Source organism: Rissa tridactyla, chromosome 6 (assembly GCF_028500815.1).
Source record: "Rissa tridactyla isolate bRisTri1 chromosome 6, bRisTri1.patW.cur.20221130, whole genome shotgun sequence".
Classification (NCBI taxonomy): Eukaryota; Metazoa; Chordata; class Aves; order Charadriiformes; family Laridae; genus Rissa; species Rissa tridactyla.
Window position 1 is genome coordinate 71,111,672 of NC_071471.1, and position 21,774 is coordinate 71,133,445.

Consider the following 21,774-nt stretch of genomic DNA (forward strand, 5'->3'; position numbering starts at 1 on the left):
AGACCGAAGTGGGCTGAGCCTGTGATACATAGAGAATTATGGTTTAAAATTAATAAGCAGCTGAGCAGATGCCAACGGCTGTGATGTTCAAACAAAATGTGTTCCCTTTTTTGTATTAAGATCTAGATAGACATACCCTTCATCATCAAAACCCAGGCTTTATTCTTTGGATTTCTTTTTCTTTCAGAAAAGTAAGTAAAAATTTGGAACATTCCTAAATGGTGAGCCAGGACAGAGGTCACCTCCAAATATTGAGTGTTTGGCTGCTTGTGACTTCTCTATCCGAAAATTCTCAATTTACCTTCAACAAAGGGTTGTTTTTCCCCCTTTTCCTTACTACCATCATTTATTGGATCTTCTTATATGTTCTCTCAGGTTTGGATCAAGGGTTTGGGGTTTTTTGGAATACCCTCTAAGTTATTTCTTCCCCAGAGGTTCAGTGGAGTCCAGACCAGGAGTTTCATACAGCGAAAGCCAGGAATCTTCTTTCATGGGTCTGTGAAACCGAGAGCCAGTAGGACTTTCAGAGCTACTGAAGAGGACAGTTGTTCTCCAGGGCTCCTGTGGCTCCAGCACAAGGCTGGGCTGGGCTGGCTGCTCTCAGTATCGCAGTAAGAAACCAGGTAAAACACATTGGCAGCCCTTGTTCGTCTTCTCCAGGTGAGCAGGTATTGGGCTCTCCACCCAGCGCTTTCATCATTGAGCTGTGCGTTGTTGATAGTTGTATGACCATCCATCAACTCTTTGGAAACATCTTGTGTCTCCAGCTCTGTCCTGTCTCAGGGTTATCTTCAGTGTTTCTGTTAAGCATAAAGCACCCGGATAGGGAAGCAGGTTGACTATGTTTCTTTTTTTTCCTCCTCCTGTAGTGTGGGAAGAGTTGACAAGATTTCCCTCTGCTCCGAAGAAAATGAAAGAAAACAGCAGGGATGCCCGAGCCTGGTTATTTCTTCTTGATATACTTGTCTACACATGCTCCCCTCCCTTCTGGTTTTTTTTTTTTAATTATTATTTTTTAATGCTTCATGCACAGGAGTTTAGATTTCTGCACCACAAATTCCTGCCTATGCCATCTTTTAGTTTTAAGATTCTTCTAATGCTTAATCAATTCCTTCATTCCTGTTGCAAGAATCATCTGCAGCATTGACAAGACTCGACAATATTTGCCAAAGTCTTCAAAGTGCAGCCTTGACTCTGGGAGTGTCCTTATGGTGAGTACCTTCGAGAGCAAGGGATACCAGTAGTGCTTTGCACCACGTCCACATTAACAGAGGTTCTGGACTGAACTCCGGTCCTGGTCCTACCTCCACAGGGGCTGTATGGCACGGATCCTGCACCTCAGGAGAGACTCATCCTCCCACAGCAATATTCCGGTCTTTTCATAATCCAGAGAGTGCAGAGGACTATCTTCCTTCTTGCACTTTTCTTCTGTGGTGAATGGTAGAGTGGGATTTGAATGAAGTAAGAAATATTTGGACAACATCCCAGAGGGAAAGGGAACTGATGCAGCCTCAAAGAGAGACTGTCAAGAGAATGAAAAGCAGATTTTTGATAAGTATCAGCCTTACCAGGGTAATGGTACCAAATTGATTGGTAGTAACCGGTCAATTTCTAAACAAGTTGGAGAAACAGGATTTGGCCAGACTAACTTTCAAGTCTTCAGATTTACTTAACCTAGTTGCTTTTTTGGGAATGTTACTTTAGAGGAACAGAGCAGGTTTTGAAGCATCATGAGCACATAGGAGAAAAGTCGGAGCAATGCAGAGACTTCTGCTGGACAGCCACTTCCCAGCTGCCTTGCACAAGGTGTGAACACAAGTATGTGTCTCTGTGTGAGAAATGAACTTGCTAAAAATACCTCACAATAATTCTCATCCTGACACAATCCATACGCCTTTGAACAGGCTGCCAGTGCAACTGGTGGAGTTTCCCTGCTCTTGCATGGTTCTGACATCCAAGAACAGTGTTGACCAGTGCACCTCAGGTCCTGGGTTACAGGGCGGTCAAACTACATCATCTACAGCTCCATCGGGAGCAGAAATTTGTGCAATTATGGAAAAACTAGGGTTCTACAAGAAATTTTTTTGGGCTTCTTTTTAATGTAATGTCCTTGAAATAACATAATATATGTGTTCTGCCAGCTATGACTGTCATAACAGATGTCTTAATTGGAAGTTGGGAACTTTAAGTTTGTTAATTACTGTCATCTAGCAACAGAAATCTCACTAGAATTACTCTCAGGGGCCAGCAGAATTCCCCTGACACGTCCTCCCCGTAGGTCCTCAGGATCGCAGGCTGGAGGTGCTTTCCCTTGTATAGTATAGCAACGAGTAGAAACTGAAGGAACAAGGTTGACGCTTTGATGATAGAATGTGATTTGTCTGTGAACTTGATATATTCAATTTTACCTCAAATCTCAAGTGCCATCCTTCCTTGATCTCCAAAAAATACCCCACGGTGAGTCCTTTCTGTAGAATGGTTTCTCAGTCCCTCTGTCCTGGAAATGCTGCACAAGCAGAAATGTTTGTTCATCACTTTCCAGTACAAGTGCCAACAGATCTTCTCTGGGGAGAAAGAAAGTCCAGGCTTGCTGCCAAATGCTTTTACCCTGTCTTAGGCCCTGGCATTGTTTTATGTCTTCTTTCCAGTTCTTATAATCTGCAGGACCATTGGGAGGCTCACGCAGGTCTCAGGCCACATCATTTTGATAACCCAGCTCAGGACAAGCAGTGCTGCTTCTAAAAGTGACAAATTTCTTGGACAATCGACTCATCATCCTTTCATTCTTTTCCAAACTCCCATGACAGCGCTACAGACAGATGTTACACCCTGAACCCCACTTCTAGACGCCTATCTTGAATCTTTGCCAGGGACTGTTCAGGAGAGAGAAAGAACAGTCAGCCAAGACATGGGCTATCCATATGGGAGGGCTTCCTTCCTCCGCTTACTTAAGCGGCAGAGAAATTCATCAAGTGGCTCAGCTTCTCCACTCTCTAAAGAGGTATCAGTAATTCTTAGCTGTTAAAAATCTCTCTAGCCACTTTTTTTTTCTTTTTCTGAGCATGGTCTGGCTGTATCTGATATCCTTATCTTGTACATATATCAGTTTGTCATGTAAATTTCTGTCTATCCGTAAACCTGTGTCACCCACAGGTTCAACGTTCACACGCATATTTACACTTCAGATTTTTTGCACGTTGCAAACATTATTCCTAGATAATACTTTAATTCATTGCTGTATGCATAAAGTGTGCTGACTTCTTACCTTTCCTTAGGTTTGACAGAGGTATATTGCAAAGTGACTGCCTCATGTCCTGCTTCCTCTGCGATGCCCAGCAAACGAGGGAAAGCACTGCAAATTAGTAGCCGGCAATGCCTTTTTTCTCCTAGGCCTATCCGTGTCCTTTTTATTACCTCCTTTATGATTATTTTTCTCTCCTTTATGATATTTTGATTGCGTATGGTCTTTCCCTACCTTTGGCTCACGTGGAACAAACCTTTTCTTAAGTTATTTTTGCACGCATCTTTAGCTGTTCTGCGTTCTGTTGGTGATGTTTTGGTATGTGTTTTATTTAAGGGGTACATAATTTACACAGATGAACACATCAGGTTGCGTATTCCTAGCAGGTTTTTCCACTCAGGACTAGTTTTGGGAGAAAGCTGAGAGCTTCACCGTGAAGCCGGGCACTCTCAGAGCCCCATTTCAAGTCTGGTTCATCCAGGTCAAAGCCAGCTCTAAGTTCTTCGGGGGAGATTTGTCGTGCTCCTCCGGGGAGGTACCGGGTGCCCTGTCTACAGTTCAGCCTGGGTTGGAGCTCAGAGAAAGAGAAAACCCAGAGCTGCGGTTGAATGGGGTTGCTAATACAGTTCTCCTGTCTCTTTTATCCCTGCTAAATGGAATTTCTGCTAGCAGGTTTTTATTTCAGTAACTGGGGATTGAACGATAGCTGCAGTGGCCCCTCCCTAGCCTTGCTTTTAGCAGTCAATAAAGGTTGAAGACTATCAACGGCAGTCACAGTGGGTATGGGTATTCATAAAGACTCCAATCTCTTTGTGTTCCCGGGGCAAAGGATCTCTTAGAAGAAAAGTAAATTCTGTGAACAGCATGATGACTCTGGGGAAGCGGGAAGGAAGAGGTGTTTTTTATCAGGGTTGGCAAATAACCACATCCTTCATTTTGCTTGCAGAGGTTTCTTAACTCCATCGCTCTTCCTTGAGGACTTGTGCGGAGGGTGGAATTGCAGGAGAAAGCAGCCATATGTCCAGGAGCCAAAGAGTAAGTAGACATCAGGTGCTGTCTTGGAAAGCCAATGTGAAGATGGGGTCGGGTCACCGATGTTCTCCTGTTTCTTTCTCTCTCAACACAAGTCGATCATTCTCTCTCCATTGCTCCTTGTTTGTCAACATTTGCGAGTGTTTGACCTTTTAAAGTACAAATGCATAATGAATTGGTTTAGTTAAATGTAAAAACCACCCCACTTTCCCTATGCTGTTTATTTTTTAAGTAGTTATGGAAGGGGTGCATGAAGTAATGATAACATACACGATATTTTCAGGATACAGAGTCTTTTCAGAGGACAGTTGTCATTTAAAATGACTTTATTCTATACAATGATCTTGAGTATTGTCAGTCTGTGATGCAGACTATGCATCCTTTGCTATTCAAAAAAAATTCAATAGTCAGGTCACAGTTTTGAAAAGTGGCTGCTGTGAATAGGGAGTTACTATATTTTATCAAAAATGTAATGAGTTTAATGTACATAGTTACACAACACTCAAGTGGCTCTTCAGATTAAAGCCTGCCCAAAATACACGTTGACACGATAGACTGGAGCTGCTCCAGTCTGGTCCGTCACTGCAATGTACTACAAATTGATTCTGAGCACATATTGAGTACGCGTCTCCAGAGAGCTGCACTTTGGTACTTGTTCAAAAGCAGTAGCACAAATGAAGTGTGGTACTTTCTGGGGCCAGGACTTAATTTTCGATTACTTTGGCTTATCTACAAGCTACGTGTCTGTAAACATTCAAACACATTTGTTGTCCATGAGTGTCTGTACCAAGTGTAATTTTTTCAAACCTCTTTTAACTGCTTTTTGCTCCAAAGAGCACTTCAGGAAAAAAAATTATATTGTTTTTTACATTGACCTAAATGAGAACTAGACCAGGTGACTTGAAAGTCTTTACAGCTATCCAAAAGGACTGGTCAATCAGGAGTCAATCAGAGATTGTACCTTCATAACTAGGTACCATTATAGGAATGTAGGGATTTTTCTGTTCCTAGGTATTGCATCTGAGCAGATTGTACAGGGGGTGACTTGGGAAGAAGTTGCTAAACTAGAGACCACGGGGCTTTATAATGATGCCCAAAGTGCTGCCCAGAAAGAAATGGGAGATAAAAGCTTGGTCAAGGTTGAGATCATTTACAGGACAGACTCGCCACTGGTGGTCCTCTCCTCAGCATAGTTGAAACATCTCCCTCTCCCTGTGTTTTGTCAGCTCACTGTTCTTCCTGCCTTCCGACACTTTGGCTTTGCCATTTCATGCTTTGTGCTCCTTTTGGGATTCCTTGCTCCTTGGGTCTTGAATCTTTGTGCCATATCAGAGCTTTGTGTGTGCTCTGACCTACAAAACACTGTTATATGGCACTCCAGTGGTTGGAGATGGCAGGAAACGAAGCACGGTCTGGAGGAAAAAGGTTCTGCAGCATGAAAAGATAAATGGAGGGAAGTGGCTAGATCTATTTAAACAGATCTCTCCAAGCTGCTGTGTATGCGAATCTGCTGAGATCTTGGTCTGATATCTTAAAGAAAATTTAGATTGCTTGAACTACAAAAATAACGTTCACAAAATTGTCAGTAAATAAGTTCATTTTACATAGAATTATTTTTTCTGCAAACACGTGTGCATTGCAATTCATGAACGATATGACATGCTTGGTAGGGTTGCTACAGTAAGTAGAAATAAATTTTCATGAGGAACAGAGAGGAAAAAAATTATGTGTTAGTGTCGTGCCCTGAAATGTTGTCCCACAAGCGTGTGTTTTAGTGGTGTTGTAGAACCAAGTTGGCACCTGGTCTAGGTCAATGTGATTGTGTTGTTCCACTTGCAGTGGTGGGTGGATGTTCATTTAGAGCAGGTGAAGTCTGAACCTGAGCCTGTGCAATGTTTTGCAGCTGTATTACCCTAATGTATTAACTGTTAGATCTTGTGGCCTGAATGTTGCACAGTTTATTGATGTTTCAAGAAAATACTACGTACTACAACTTCACTGGGTATCTTCCATTAAACCTCAGCAATCCCATTAGAAAACAGTAGCGGATCTTGATGAATGCTTTTTATTATCATCGGAATAGTTTGTGATCTTGTGCTTGTGAGTATAAAGTGATACTTCAGGATTACATTCGAAGAAACGTTGAATCTAAATTGATGTATAGGTCTATATTGAAGCTGAATAAACGTGTCCAGTTTCCTGCTGTAATACTCGGACACCGTTATCAACCCCTGCTTTAGGTTTTTCATTACAACGAGGCTGTTCAGGCATCATCCAGGGCTAATCTAGGGTATGATCCCCTCTTCTCGAGCAGAGCCTTCTCTCAGCCCAAAAATGTACCCTCGGGCCAGGAGATTGCTCAGAGCCAGGAAAGGACGTGGTCTGAGATCTGGACTTCCATTTGCTTTTGTGGAGGTTTCTGTCTTTAAGCAGCCGTTGCCCTCCGCTGGGCGCCACGCACGGTCTCTAACACGATGGCAGAAATGTACCAGCAAATGGAGAAATCAGTACAGCGAGCCGGAACTTTAAACATAACTAGGAATTAATTTCTCTGTGGTTAGTGGATGAAATAACATGGATTTCCAGGGGCCAACCCACAGTAGGAGTGGGTGCTTTAGGTCAAGACGAGTTTAATTCAAAGCAATATGAAGCCAAGAGGTTGACTTCCAGCAGGCTTTGTACCAGACCCATAAAATCCCACTGCATTCCACAGCAGTAAGACTGAATAAGGACATTTGTTTCAAGAAGAGCCTGTAACATAGACTAGTCTTTGTAGCAGCCTTCTAAATCTGCATTTATGTGCGCTCAAACTGATTACTTTGTGTGTGTGTATATTCTGTACAATTCAGAGTAGAATTCTTACAGCATTAGGAACAATTTTTTTGTTGAACTTATACTATTATATATCATGTGTTTTTCAGCCATCCGTGAATCTTGTAGCTTTCCAATGAAGGAAAACCTTTCCCAGAAGGAAAAAAATCACCGTATTCATTTGTTAGCGAGGTTGCTTGTAAAGAGTCCTCCAGAAAGTCAGTTTGGCTCTCGGTCTGACTTGTGAGCTTTGCTGTGTTAAATAAAATCTTCGTTATCAATAGAGGTAAAGGCTTTTGTAAACCTCTGTCCATGGGTGCCCAGAAAAGCTGGAAAATTGTATTGACTTATTCCATTATGGCAGGTGACAATCAAATTTGATCAAAATTCGTTGCTGCACGGCCCCATGGTTTGCTCTGAGCTTAGCATACAGAAGCTAGGTCTTGTTCCAGGCTCTCCCAGGTGAAAAGAACCTTGAAAAATCTTACAGAGTTAAAATGCAGGAACAGAGACCTATCGATAAATTTTGCTACCTCAAAATACGGCACAGTCAGTGATAAAGCCACGTGGAAAATAGCAAAAGCAGAGGAGCTTCGGGACACTAAAGGAATACGTGGAATGAAAGTGGTAGCTGGCTTTTACGTAGTAAATATCTACAGCGATGCTGTCATCACTGTTCCTCTGCGTGGCTGTGAGGTCTGGACAATTACAGTCATTAAATTAGGCTCTGGAATTTTTTCCTTATGTAGCGTCTTCATGCCCTTGTATAAAATGAGATCCTGGTAATATATTCTGATAAATCAGACAAGATAAGATACAGAACAGCAACCTGTTAGAGCATCGCAGCATCAGCATCAAAACTATGTTTGTCCTACTTCAGCTCTACCGTTCTAAACATCTGGCTTATGTGCCAGGAGACCACCAGCAGTCGTTCATTACGGCCAGTTAAAATCCTCTCAGTGACCGGGGAGAACTGAATTGCTGCCCGGGCAAGCGCAACGCTCGGCATCGCTGGTGAGGCATCACTTCCATGGCCTGGGAGACTGAGGCACAGCCCTCAAGTGGGGCAGAACCTGTGCGCAAAAAGCCATTACTGTACATGTTCAACATCAAAAGAGTCTGAGAAGAACAACCGCAAGAAATACAGAAAGCTGTGCTGATGTCACGTGTGGCTGTTGACCTGTGACAAGAACAGACTTATTTCCCATTGAAGAACCCACTAAAAGCAAGTAGTTAATTTTTTTTTTCATCATTCCCGACTTAGTTCAAATGTTACAAAACTGTGATACGATAAACAGACGTTTCTGAGGTAAATTCAGAACCGTCCACCTACTGTTGCATTTTTTGGGCTACCCCAGTGAAAATAAGGAATTTTACTCGTGTGGCTAGGAAGTGCAATTTATGAAGTTGTTTTCTGTGTACCTGATGATGAATCATTATGCTCATATCGTATTATTTAACAAAGGATTTGTGATATCAAGAGAGACTATATCTGGCAGAGGCAATTAAAAAAAATAACAAAAAGAAAGGAGACCTGGGATGGTTCTAGAAGAACCTTACCTCTGTAATTCCTGACCAGTGACTGGCTACTTTTTAAAACTGAAAATGCAGTTAAAAGCTTTGAATAGCATTTTGCTGTTGTTTCTAATTAGAGAGAGAACTGAAAATTAACACTGAAGCTTCTAGAGCTGTTTGGTTTGACGTTGCTGAAACTTCGGTTCCCTGTGACCCAACCTCTCTTGAGCCACACAGGAAATCTCTTAGTCTTTATTTTTCAATGTATATTTAAAGGCTGGATAATTTCTGCTTATTTAACACCTGATTAGCTCCCTGGCACCAGCTAAACATATTTCCGTTAAGTAAAATTTGTGGTCGTGCTGGTCCGATTAACTAACAGTCCTTCCCTTCCAGTGTCATTTAAGCTTCATCTGTTTCCTGGGGGATGTCTCCTTAGTGTAAAAGTCAGTTCAACAGGGCTTACTGTAATAAAATTTTAGCAAAGTTTAGCACAATGTCACTTTGCATTTTAACAGTCTTTTTCTTTCCTCTTTGCTTACCCATTAAAGGAAACTGGTTGGACGCAACCGTTTCTGGGAGGGGAGAGCAGGAGCCTGCTGACGCGCAGGATGCTGCCCAGCATCTGGTAATAAAGATGAGTCCCCAACATCAGAAGGACACGGAGCTGTTGGAGCGGGGCCAGAGGAGGCCATGGAGCTGCTGCCAGTGCTGGAGCCCCTCTGCTGGGAGGACAGGCTGAGAGAGCTGGGGGTTTCAGCCTGGAGAAGAGAAGGCTCCGGGGAGACCTTCCAGCCCCTGCCAGTCCCTAAAGGGGCTTCAGGAAAGCTGGGGAGGGACTCTGGATCAGGGAGGGGAGCCATGGGACAAGGGGGAATGGTTTTAAACTGAAAGAGGGAAGATTTAGATGAGATCTGAGGCAGAAATTGTTTGCTGTGAGGGTGGTGAGCCCCTGGCCCAGGTTGCCCAGAGCAGCTGTGGCTGCCCCATCCCTGGAGGGGTTCAAGGCCAGGTTGGACGGGGCTTGGAGCAACCTGGGCTGGTGGGAGGTGTCCCTGCCCAGGGCAGGGGGTGCCACCGGGTGGCCTTTAAGGTCCCTTCCAACGCAAACCATTCTGTGATTCTATGTTTAAAGCAAGGACAGTTCTACAAATCCCTTCCAGAAAACCCCCATGTGCTTCCCAATGCCTACGGGGCAGGAAAGGCTTTGAGCTATGTGGGGTTCCATGAAAAATGTACCGCTGTCCGTAATCTGGTCTCTCTAGTTGGAGATACAGATGGATCTTGTTCCTCAGAGCCATTAGCGTCTAGGAAACGGTCAAAAATACTGCGCCACTGAGCTGCGTGTGACCATTTCTTGATTGTGGGACTAAAGCAAACTTTTTTTTGTAAACATTTGCAGAGAGCAAAACAGGTTCTGTTGACTCTTTCGGGAACTAACTGTTTGCCTCTGGGCGCAGAGCAAACATGGAAAATTTTGGCCCCGCGGGAATTCGAGGAAATTTAAGAGCAACTGGGTGAGGAGGGCTGTAATCACCCCTGGGGTCCCACTGGAGCCGCTGCCTTGCTGTCGTCTATGCCCAGGATCCGATATTCCTGCTAAAGCGTAAGGACTTTATCTTTGGAAACAAAAGTGGGCATGAAGCCAACAGTAAAAGGTGAATAAAATGTCAATAGCTGCTTTCCACCCCATGTCAGGGTTGGCGCTGGATCTCGCTGCTGTGCAACAGGTGGGGACAGAGACGGGCATCGCTCTCTGCCACCATCAGCTTCTATGACAAATGCGTCAATAATGTGGAAAAACGCTTTATTTATTATTTAGAGCCGCAGCAAGCTGCATGACAGAGGTTCAGACTCTTCGGAATGAGTCTCTCTGGGCTTGCGAAGTCACTGCCATTTGCCTTTTAGGCTTGGGTGAAATGCAAATTTGCGAGGGGCCGGTATTTGTGTGTGTGACTCACAGCGGGAGCGGGATGAGAGAGGCAGGAACTGTGTCTGTCGCTGTGAAAACAACCACCACCAAAGTCAGCTGGTATTTTTTCCCAAGCTCTCACAACGTTCACATTAAAACGAGTGATACTTAGCCCATTTCCAGACAGAAATGTGAATCACGGTCTTCTGGGAACGCTGGCTTGTACACCTATGAAATTGGAATTTGTGCAGACTTGAAAATCAGCTTGCTTGTGATACTTTTCTTGTTTTCTTTTTCCTAAAGTCTAAAGAGAAAGGTCTTGCCTCCATGTAAAAATTGCAGTGTTATAAATAATTTGTTCTTTCTCTTTCGAGACTGACTGTAAAAATGGAAATGTTTGCTTTCAACCCAGTTTGTTTTCTGTTGACTTAATTTGATAGCTGTCCAGATAAAAATATTAGCTAATATATTTTGACATATTTACTTAGACTGTGCGTGACATCAGCTAGCTGTTACTGTCTTAGGAAATGTCAGAGTGATGTCATGCAGTCACTTTATTTTAAATGAATTAAAGATGAAATACGACTCTTCCGTAGGTTGTTACACAGAGGGTAGCGGCCATGAAGCTCTGCAGCCCGATTCATTTTGTATGAGCTTATAAGTATTTGGAGTTTGGTTGCAATAGCAGAAATACTGATCTGGTATCTAAGAGGTGGGAGAAATAAAGTGCAACTCAAAACAGGCTCTTCTTCAAGATATTTATCATTGCATGCTTTATAATTTTAATTTACATTTGCTGTCTGACCTGTTTTTCTACAGTCTTGACATTCACAAATACAGCCATCGACTCTTTCTATGACTGATTCATGGAAGAGTATAAATTACCAAATTAATGCCTCTGCATATTTTCTGCACTTAAGCTAATAGTAGGGGAATTTGCATAGGTGACCTCAGTGCCTTAAAACCTGACATAAATATAAAATGATGAAAATGATCTCACTCCTTTATAGGTATGCCTGGTTTGTACTGGGAGTGTGCTTAGCATTCCTCCATTTGTCCAGCTCTTAATTACCAAGTTATTCCTTAGTTGAAATAAGAGTAATGTTGGCTGGTTCAGACAGCTCAGAGGGATATCTAGATACGAACAAAACCAACCAAAAAGTCCTTCCAAAATGATCGTGTTTATGTGTGATGACCCTGTAAATGAGGTCCCAGATTGCAAAAGGCTTCAACCCTAAGTCACCCACATGCTTCAAAGAATTAAAAATGACCCAATGGTGTCTGGTAAGGCAAGAGTTGTGATTCCTAGTTTTACTATGTGCTTCTTAGCTTTCTTTTGGCCACCATCCATGGCCCTTGCTCTGAGGCACGCTTCGCTACCCTATCCCGCACTCAGGGCTGCCAGCCTCACGCTTATCGGGATGTAATACTCCTAATTTCATGGACTTCAATGACATTGGTAACAGTTTGCTCCAGATTATTTTGTTATTTTGTTCTTTTTTTTTTTTTTTGCTTTTATTTCAGTTGTTATCCCCTTCACCTACAGCAAGCGATGAGTAAAAATTTTACAAAATAAGGAGTTTCTCATCTAAAAAAATTGGGGTTTCCTGTGAACATTTTTTTTGCTATCTATAGCCGTCATCCACCAGGCATGGTTGAATTAGGGTGTTCTTACTTGTGGGTAAGAACATCATTGGTCTTGAGCCTCCGTTCAGGTCAAGCAAAAGGAAAGCCCACCAGTTATACTCAAGGCTGGAGTTATTGGGTCCCTGGTTAGGACAGAGCTCTGTGGGTGGTGGTGCGAGCCCACCTGCAGTTGAGGCCAGAGGGTCCCCAAATTCCGTGTCTGTGTCGCTGTGCTCCTCAGAACCGATGGTCTTGAGAGGGTTGCCAATGGCCTTCTGGTAGCCAGGGCTGTTTGCTCAGTTGTCTCCATTTAGTTCCTTCCTCTTTGCCACTCGCCATTAAATTCTGCCTCAGTAGGCTTGCTTGGCTCTCGTTTGATATTTGTTTGCCTGCATAGCTGCAAATATTAATCACTTCAAAACAGGCCAAACAAAACCAAAGAGAAAAGCCTCAGCAGGCCAAGATGCTTTTACCTCCACGTGCTCTGAATAAGGCTGCTAATGACTGAGCCACCGCCTTCTGCTCGTTGACTTTCCCATTGTATCTTAAAAGTCCGCTTTAAAAAGTATGCAATAGCAACAGCAGTGCAATATGTAGCTCTAAATATTTGTGGTGATAGACATTTTCTTCTTGATTTGTAGTGGGTGCAATCGCTTCTTCAATTAGACTTTAATTAGACTCCATGATAGAAGCGGTGACCACATGGACACACTTCCATAACTAGCAGAAAGGCTGGCAAAGAAGACAAGAAGACAACCCCCCTTTTTTTTTTTTTTCCAGCTTCATGAAGATCTGGTAAAAGAATAAAAGAAGACTCTTTTGGTCGATGCTGTAGGGTACCTACAGGCATGCTGTGAAAAATGAGTTTTCAGTAGGATGGGAGAAGAGTTGTCTTCAATTTATTTTGTTATCTAAGGTTAATTGGGGAATGAACTACTTGAGCTTCACTGGAAATAACTGCGTAAGTCTGGGGAGTTCTTTATGAATTTAAACTGCGAAAAAGACCCTGAATTCATTTTTTAAAATGTGTTTATTTCTACATAGTTTCCTGTCACTGAGCTGAATCTAAAAGTTTTCACTCTCTATGCATTGCTCAAAGTGGGTGTTTTAGATGTGAGAAAACCAGAGAAATGTCTGCATGCCTTTGCAGAGACCTCCCAGCCTTCCTGCCCTAAGAAGGAAGACCCCATAAACTGAGCCACGTGCTGACGAGCAGTGGAAATACGTATTATGAGAAGGAGAGTCTGCCAAGGTCATCGGTTGGCTCTGCTCCGGCTGGGGAAAAGCAGCCGTCTGAGCTCCAGGAGTACGGAGGTGGCACATGGCCAAGGGACTCTGGTGGCTTGGACCTGGCCCAGGAGATACACCAGAAGAGGGACTGTGATTACTTCCTTCGGTTCTTACTTACTCCTTATGCTACATCCTGTTCAAACATGCATTTTGAGAAGTTCTTTCTTTAATTCATTGGCCATGTAGCTCAGAACTAGGTGTCTCTAGCTGTGTGAAGGCAGGAGGAGCTCTCTGCACGCATGTGCACACCAGCCAGGGGAGGAGAGCCCTGGCCACCTCCCCGCACGGATCCCTGCCAGCTGGGACACGCTGCTCACCCCGCAGCCTGGCCTTTATGCCCAGACACTGATTAGCAAAACAAGCTCGTAACAAAATTGAAGAATTTAATTTGGATTAGTTTTGTCTTCCCCCAAGGAAAATTCACAATCTTCTTTTTTTTTTTTCCCCCTGAAAGACAGTATTTTAGTTCTCACGTTCTTTATTTTACTAGTGACCATCTGGTACTTTGTAGATACTTTACTGGTGCTGGATATTGATTTCTATAATGATTCCCATGCAACCTGGCTCTAATTATTTGAAATTTTTTTTCCTGTTTTTAAAGTAGATTAGATGCTATTTTTTGATGTTGGCTCTGATCACTTGCTTTTTCTTCCACAATAAAAGAGAACAGACCTAAATGTAAAAAACTGAATGTTCTTTAAAAAAAAAAAAAAAAGAGAAAAAACCCGACAAAGTATGTAATGTTCTTGTAGAAACAGTAAGACATGCCATGGAGACTGTGTTCTTACTTGTGCTAAGCAGGCGTCTAATGTGCTTCAGCAAGAATTGTGTCTTTCTGTAGATTTCTCACTCACCTCATGAATGAGGATGTGGTGGCCTTGGCTGCTTGGGACCAGACCCCATCAGAGACACACATCCGCAGGGCATTTTTTGTTTCTGTTCTTCCAGGCTTTGCCATGATACTGCCCTTGAGGAGAAGGCTGCAGCCCTAAAGTGGTGGCTGGGGACCCTTTGGAGCATCTCTCCAGACTCACCCAGAGCCAGACAGCAGCAGAAGACTGTGAAGACTTTGGGCAAGGTAGGAGCCACCTCAGTTCTTGATGGTTTTTGCAAATGTTGCCCCAAAACCTGACGTTGACCTCCAGATGTACCTTTTGTTGCTTCAGGCTCACCTTTAGTGGTAGAATTATACGAACCATATATTCTGTGGTTTAGGTTGGAAGGGACCTGGAAGATCATCCCGTTCCAACGCCCTGCCCTGGGCAGGGACACCTCCCACTAGACCAGGTTGCTCCAAGCCCCGTCCAACCTGACCTTGAACCCCTCCAGGGATGGGGCAGCCACAGCTGCTCTGGGCAACCTGTGTCCTCCTTGGCTGTCCTTTGCTACGTAGCCTCGTCCTTGGCTACGCAACCCAGACTCTTGCCTGTGGCCGGGCTCCTGCATGGAGGTGGCTGCTGGTGCCTGGGGCAGCAGTGGGTTTCCCCAGACCAGGGCTGCACTCACCTCATCAAGTGGGGAACAGCCCCCCCATGCACTTCCATATCACTTTAGTAGGGAAACGATCCCAAGAACCGCTTGGAAAACACTTATTTTTGTGGAAACATCCCACTGCATCCTATTAAAATATTTATAGCGCTCAGTTCTGTTTTATCACTCCTACATCAATATTGAAGTTTAATGTCAATATTAGTATGAAGTGTCTGTAAGGGTTTGGAAAATAAGAATCAGAAAGATCAAATATTTTATTTATGCGCAGTAAATTTTTAAAGCCTCCCCTGTGTTTTGATCGAAAATGCATATTACTGAACAATTTAGTTTCGAAAGTCTTTCTCTGATGTAAGATTTATTAGGTATCTGCGATGGGCTGATTGAAATATAGGAAAAGTCAATGTTGCCCTTACCTGCAGCCCGGGCAGGGCTGTTTAAAGGTCTCTGATGTTCTGGGGTTCCTCTGTTAAGAGAAACAATAATCACAAGCACAAGCGGGTGTTGCATGTCAGAAGAAATGCCCGGTTTAGAAATGATATATATGTATATAAATATACACACACACACTGATGTCACGGCTCCAGGTTTTCAGGTTTTTGCAGGGCTTGGACAGACTTCCGCTCCCTGGAAAACTGTTATAATTGTAATGATACGCATATATGGCACCGAACGTTTTTTGGTTTTTTGGGTTTTTTTTATTAAGTTAGCAATAGGCAACTAATATATCCTAGGCTTTTATTTTTAGGGCAATATTTTCCCTCCTTTTCCTTTGAAATAAAATGTCGTAAGGAAGAATAATACTGTAAAAAAGAAATAAAACTCCCTTTAGATACATAATGTTGATTCTTTGTAATCTTTTTCAATTTACTGGCAAATAAACATGTTTGCCTTTAGTTACTAATTACTGTCAAATAGCTTTCCCTTCATCTCCAGATGAAGGCTGCAACGCGAGTTACAGCAGGCTTGCTGTCTTTGGTGGTTATCTTTTGTATAAATAATCTCTTTAAAATATTGCAATGGTTACTGTTACATCCTGGTGTGTTGAAGATCATCATAATTTTTTAAATGTCTGAGTATTTAGAAGTGCATTGTGTCCATTTCTTCGTGAAACTGTAGTTGAAGGTAGCATTTCGTTACTGAAGGTAGAACGATAGATTCTTCAGTTGGTCCTTGTTCACGTCCCTGCTTTCATATTAAATTTCGCGCATTCAGAAACAGAGTCAAATCCTGGTAAAACCTCAGCGGGTTTTGCTCATGTTAAATTGTGGATCTGACAGCGACCGCTGTCATAGCAGTACTGTTTCTCTCTGAAAATCCATTTTGTAGAATACCTTAAATTATTATCATGTTTTAATACGTAGATATATACATATACATGGATAGATGCATATGTATTTATATTTATGTGTCTGTGTGTGTATAAATATAACTCTTCAAATATATATCAGCGTCTTTTCCTCTTCTAGGACACCGCTCAGTCTGCCTGAGTGCGGCCAGCTCCGAAGTTTTTGCTTAAATCCCCTCTATCTGGCTGAGGATCCTTAATGGAAAGCTACAGGATAAGTCTCTTCTTTGCAGAGAAAAATTATGACTCGGGTTGCCTTGACAAAGTGAAAAGTGAGAAGGTGAGAGTACCAAGCGTCGGTGTCCTGGGCTGGAGCTGGGGCTGGCCCCATGAGATGCCCCACGGAGGTTTGCAGAGCTGGGGCTGGTGGTGAGGTTGTCCATAAACCCTGCCGTTGACATGCAGACCCTTCCACAAGTGTCCCCATGGCCGGGGGTGGGTGGTTAGCCCGTCTGAGAGCTTGAACAGCAGCTCCTGCCTTCGTCTGGGGATGCTGCCGTTGTCTGGTTTTTACAGGACCAAGCATATTGTCATCGGTAAACAAACGAGCTAATAATAGACTAATTCTGGGCAGACAGACAAGTATTTCTGGTTCTTACTATCCCACATGACAGCAGTGGGCTTTGCAGTCACGTATGACCTTCCCCTAACTGCGTTCATGTCGCTTTTGCTTTTCATCATGAGTAGCGGTAACTGGTGAAAACAACTCAGTATAATTTTTGCCACTCCAATACAGAAGGCTTTCAAGATTGACTTGAACAGTGCCCCTTTTTTTTAACTTACCAATGATTTTTTTTTGGCATGGAAAACATTGCTACAAGTTTATTCCCTTGCTCAGACACCTCCAAAGCCCCCATATAGGCTTCAAACATACTGCTTGTGCCCTGTTTTGTGCCAAGGTTGTTTATGGGCATACAGAGGAACAGTTTGTGATTAATCAAACTGTTCATTATAGCCTTTTATTTTACGCGGGAGCACCACATAGGTATTTATTGGAGGTGGTGGCGACATTGCGGGATCAGGATCCCTGTCCGAGGGCTGGAGTATAATTATAGAACTGCTATCATTTGCATATTGCCAGGATGCTGCCAGTAAATATTAATGGGTGACTTTTTATTCATTTAGCCTCTGTTTTTGAAAGATGCCTAAAAACAAAAAGATCATATCTGTATGTTGTTTTTTAATTTATTTTCACCTTTTTGTCTCCTTTGGAGACCCCTAGTGTATCAGCACTTTGTTTACCACAAATTAAACCTTAGCTGATTGTTTACCAGACTGAAGACCCTTGTGCATTACTCCAGCACTTTCCCTTTTTTTAATAATCACAACCTGGGATTCATTTGCAAGAGGCCCTAATCTGCATGAGAATTATACAATTAACTTTTGATTAACCGCCTAGTTCTTTTCGAAACCGCAGTGTATAGGATACTCTGCATTTAAATAATTTTCCTTAAATTGGGAGCAGGCCTTTCATTAAACCGGTGAGTTTGACTAAACAACAACATTTGGAGATAATCAGGGTCAAAACAATAGGCGAGGCTGCAAGGCTAGAATGTCATCTTTAAATATAACAGCTGAGATAAAGGCACCCAGATTGCGCCTTATCGAAACACAAAAAATCAAAGCTCTCTCTTGTCTGTGGCAAAATACCAGGCCCTAGTGTTTAGGGCGACCATTGTTTGGGCCTCTAAGTGTTGCAGGATTTGCATTCAGAGAGCCGGGTCTAACACACATTACATCACGTAGGGTACTTATCTCGGAGTCTGACAATAATTATCAGGAAGAATATACTCAGAATGACTTTTTTGTGATTTTTATGCATCCCCAACACAAGGAAGGGGAGATAACGGCATTATGAAAAAGGGGAGAGTCTCCAAAGGCTCTCCCTGGAGCTGCGTTCTTCGATTAAATTTGCTATGCCACTCTGGTGTGCTGAACAAGTGGAAAGAAAGACTATGAGGCTTTTATAGAGGGTAATAATAGTCCTGAACACAGCCCTTACCAAAAGATAAGATCCATTGTCAAAACAAACAAAAGAAGCGGTATTAAACACCACTTGAAGAATATATATGAGCAAAGTTTTAAATCCTTGGCTTTTTTTTTTTTCTTACCTTGAACCTGTCGTGTGGCCCTGTTCTAACTGGACCCGTCTGCAAGCGCGGAGGCTTTCACCGTGCCGCTTCCCTCTGTCCTGCACCGGGGGGTTGTGGTGGGGTCTCTCTGTGGTCCCAGAAAAGACAGAAAAGAAGAGTCTTCAACCCTCACAGCCCAAGTTTGGTGTCTGCTCTGGGTTGGGTTTTTTTGACATATTTATTGGCGATCTGGTATTTTGTTCCTGTAATGCCTTTGCTGAAGGGCACTGTAATAATTTATGGCTTTTTTTCCACAGGATGACTGTGTTCTTGCATCAAAGCTCAACTGCAGCCCACCACGAGGCAGCTGAGGGTGATGTACTCCTGGCCACTAACGGCTCCATCGGGCAACGCTCAGGCGGCAATGCGGTGATTCCCAAAGATGCCTTTGGCACTGGTCTCTCCCCAGTTCCAACCATTCCCAACTTGTTTCTGGCTTAGATTTTGATGGAAATATGAGTGTTGTCTCTAATAGACGTATGTTTGACCTGCAAATGAGGAATCCAGGTGTGCTCCTCCCCAAAAGTGCGAGGGTGGTGTTCGCCATAGCTGTGTAAAGGGAATGTGCGTCTGGGTACGCAACCGTGTTGGGAAAAATCACAGCCTCAAGGCACAGATTTTAAATTATTTCTGTTATTTCTCCCCCTCCATGGTTGTGGTTACTGGGTTAGGAATAGGCATTTGGCAGCAAGCATGGCATACGGAGAAACAAATGTATAGATAAATGATATGCTGATTAAAGCAGGGCTGAATTTGCCTACGAAATCTGGCTACCACCAGGCATTCAAGAAAGGCAAAACTGCTAAAAACAACAGGTGTGGGTACAACATTCTGCCTGCTGCGCGTACTTAAATTTAAAGGCGGCTTCTGCATTTCAGTCTCTGAGTTGGGTAATGGTTATTTCAGCCTTCCCTCCTAACCTGCTCTGGGCATTGCCTCGATGGCCGCCCCGCTCCTGCTCCCCAGCCTCCGGCAAAGCCAAGGAGAGAGGACGGAGAGGAGCCGCTTCCTCCTACACCTGCTTGCAAACTTCCTTCTGCCGACTATGTGGGAGGCTGCCAACCAGCAGTTCGGCTGTCTGGGATCAGTCAGCGCTGGCAAACTCATCGGAAAACAGAATCAAAGGATTCTGCCCCCCTAAAAAATGCTCCCAGGGAGCCACGGATGCTCTGCTGCGTGCCTGTGGCCATTAGCACAGCAGCACGACGGACACTGCACCCTTAAAAAACTGCTTCTGAAATGCTTTTTTCTGTGGCACATTGTATGAAGCACCAACAATATGATTTAAGAAATGTAAACAATACGTAAAGGAGAGGGGTGGGTGAAGTTTTCAGGGACCTCGGTGCAAGTAACTGCCAAGGATGCTTTCGGAAACTGTAATCTCAGTGGCTGTGTGAAACTGAAAATGAGAGATCAGATGTATAATCTGTTTTAAGTGAGAATTCACTTACAATATTTATGAAGAAAATCTGTTACTATCCAAGGTCAAAGCATATGCTAAGATAGGATGTGGTCAGTACAAGTTTCCAAGGATCAAGAACTTTGGATGCCACTGAAGAAGACATTTATTCAAGAAAACCAGAAGGTGTTGATCTCAGATGTCTAAGATGGACCCCAAGCCATCAGGGAAGCTTGGTAAGAGGATTAGAGACAACCCCCAGCAAAGAGAAACACGCCCAAAGGTGTTTCTGAAAAGAACAGCCAAGATTTGCCATTGCTTTTAGCTGCTATTTATCTGCCCAGTAATCAGTACGCACATCTCAGAAAGCCGTATGTGCCGTTCAGAAGTGGGACTGATGAAGGAATTTCGCCAGTGTCACACTAAATGCACGTGGGAACTTTTTCTGGTGCTGTGTCTTTTGCATAAATTATCCCGCAGGCTTTCAGAATGTGTGTGTGTCTACCTATCGAATGGTGTGCTTTTTTGGAACAGCCGTGGCAGGAAGTGCGATCTCTCTTAAATACACTGCACCCACTGAAGCGGAGCGAGCTGAACAGATTTGAGCTCAGCTGGTGCACCTGCTTTTCCTTCTGCTGCCTCCTCGCTCCCGGTGCTCCCCCCCTGCTCCCTGTCCCGGCTCCCGCTCCCAGCCCAGGACCCGCTCCAAGGCTCTCTCCACCCTGGCTCCTGGGGGGAAGCTGAATCCCAGCTCCTTCACCTGGGGACGGATGAGGAGGTTTCGGGGAGGGAGCGGTGAGGAAGGGCTGGGGAGGAGGAGGGGGGAGCGTGAGGACACAGTTGGAGGCCAGGGAAGTGAATGATTCATTTGGTACCTCAAAAAGTTCAGAAGTTCAATCCTGACAAAGCTTAGGTGCTTCAGATAAGTATCTTTATAAAAGTGTCACCCTTTCAAATCTTCATTTCAACCTTCTTTTTTTTTTTTTCTTTCTTTTTCTCTTTTCTCCTTTTCCTAGGCTTTTATTGCTTCCAGGGGACCATTTTCTTCTCCTAAATTGAATCCAGGTCCTCGCTTCTGTTCCCATCCTGCTTGTTTTACCCTTTTCCCCCCCCCAGCAGACTGTGTACCTTTTTGTTACTGCATTGTCGAGTCACTTGTGGCGCTCAGTTCTTTATGAAGCGCTATATGCCAATGATGGAGCGTGTCTCATAACGCACAAGAGAGCCCAAGCATTCAGGAACTGAGGTGAGTGCCCCAGATCACGTCATTTGGCTTAAGAATAAGATTGTAAAGAGAAAAATGTCATTGGCCTCCCTGTATATGGCTTCTCTTTTTCTTAACCTTATGGGTACTTAAAGAAAAAAAAAAAGGAAAAGGAAAGGAATTTGAGATGCACAAAAGCACAGCTTTGTGAGTAACACTAGGTGTCCTGGGACTTGTGATTAAATCTGTATATAACATTTGAATGGTGCAAGAGAAGATACTTTATTTCCTAAGTAAATCAAAGTGCTTCGATATGGAATAAACTGCAAGTTTATATATACGCTGCTCTCAGCTGCTCTTGTAGAACATCGCACCCTCCCCAGGACATGCCAGCAAGCACCAGCCCTGATGCAACCGAATATAAGGCACTCTTTAACGCACAAAGTAGGTGTCTGATTTTAAGCTTCAGCTATTAAGAGACCGATAGCACTGCTGGATGCTGACAAAGTAAGACAAAGTAAGCCCCTGCCTTGGGAGCTGCGGCCCTGCTGCTACCAGCACGTTCCTCTGCCTGTCCCTCTGCCAGGACGGAGGGGAAACCAAGGCCGTGGAGGCAGGGTGGTGGCTGCTTGTCCTCCATCACAGGCAATGGTGGCATAGAATCACAGAATGGTTTGGGTGGGAAGGGACCTTAAAGGCCACCCAGTGCCACCCCCCTGCCCTGGGCAGGGACACCTCCCACCAGCCCAGGTTGCTCCAAGCCCCGTCCAACCTGG

The 21,774-nt window shown here is 43.7% G+C and overlaps 1 long non-coding RNA gene across 1 annotated transcript; it reads left to right on the top strand.

Moving 5' to 3' along the window:
- The first annotated feature begins 10,110 nt into the window (after positions 1-10,110).
- On the top strand, positions 10,111-20,352 carry LOC128911492 (uncharacterized). The gene is made up of 5 exons (XR_008467103.1): positions 10,111-10,205; positions 12,918-13,098; positions 14,376-14,505; positions 16,385-16,543; positions 18,653-20,352. It is a non-coding gene; the product is annotated as an uncharacterized LOC128911492 (long non-coding RNA).
- Positions 20,353-21,774: the final 1,422 nt, after the last annotated feature.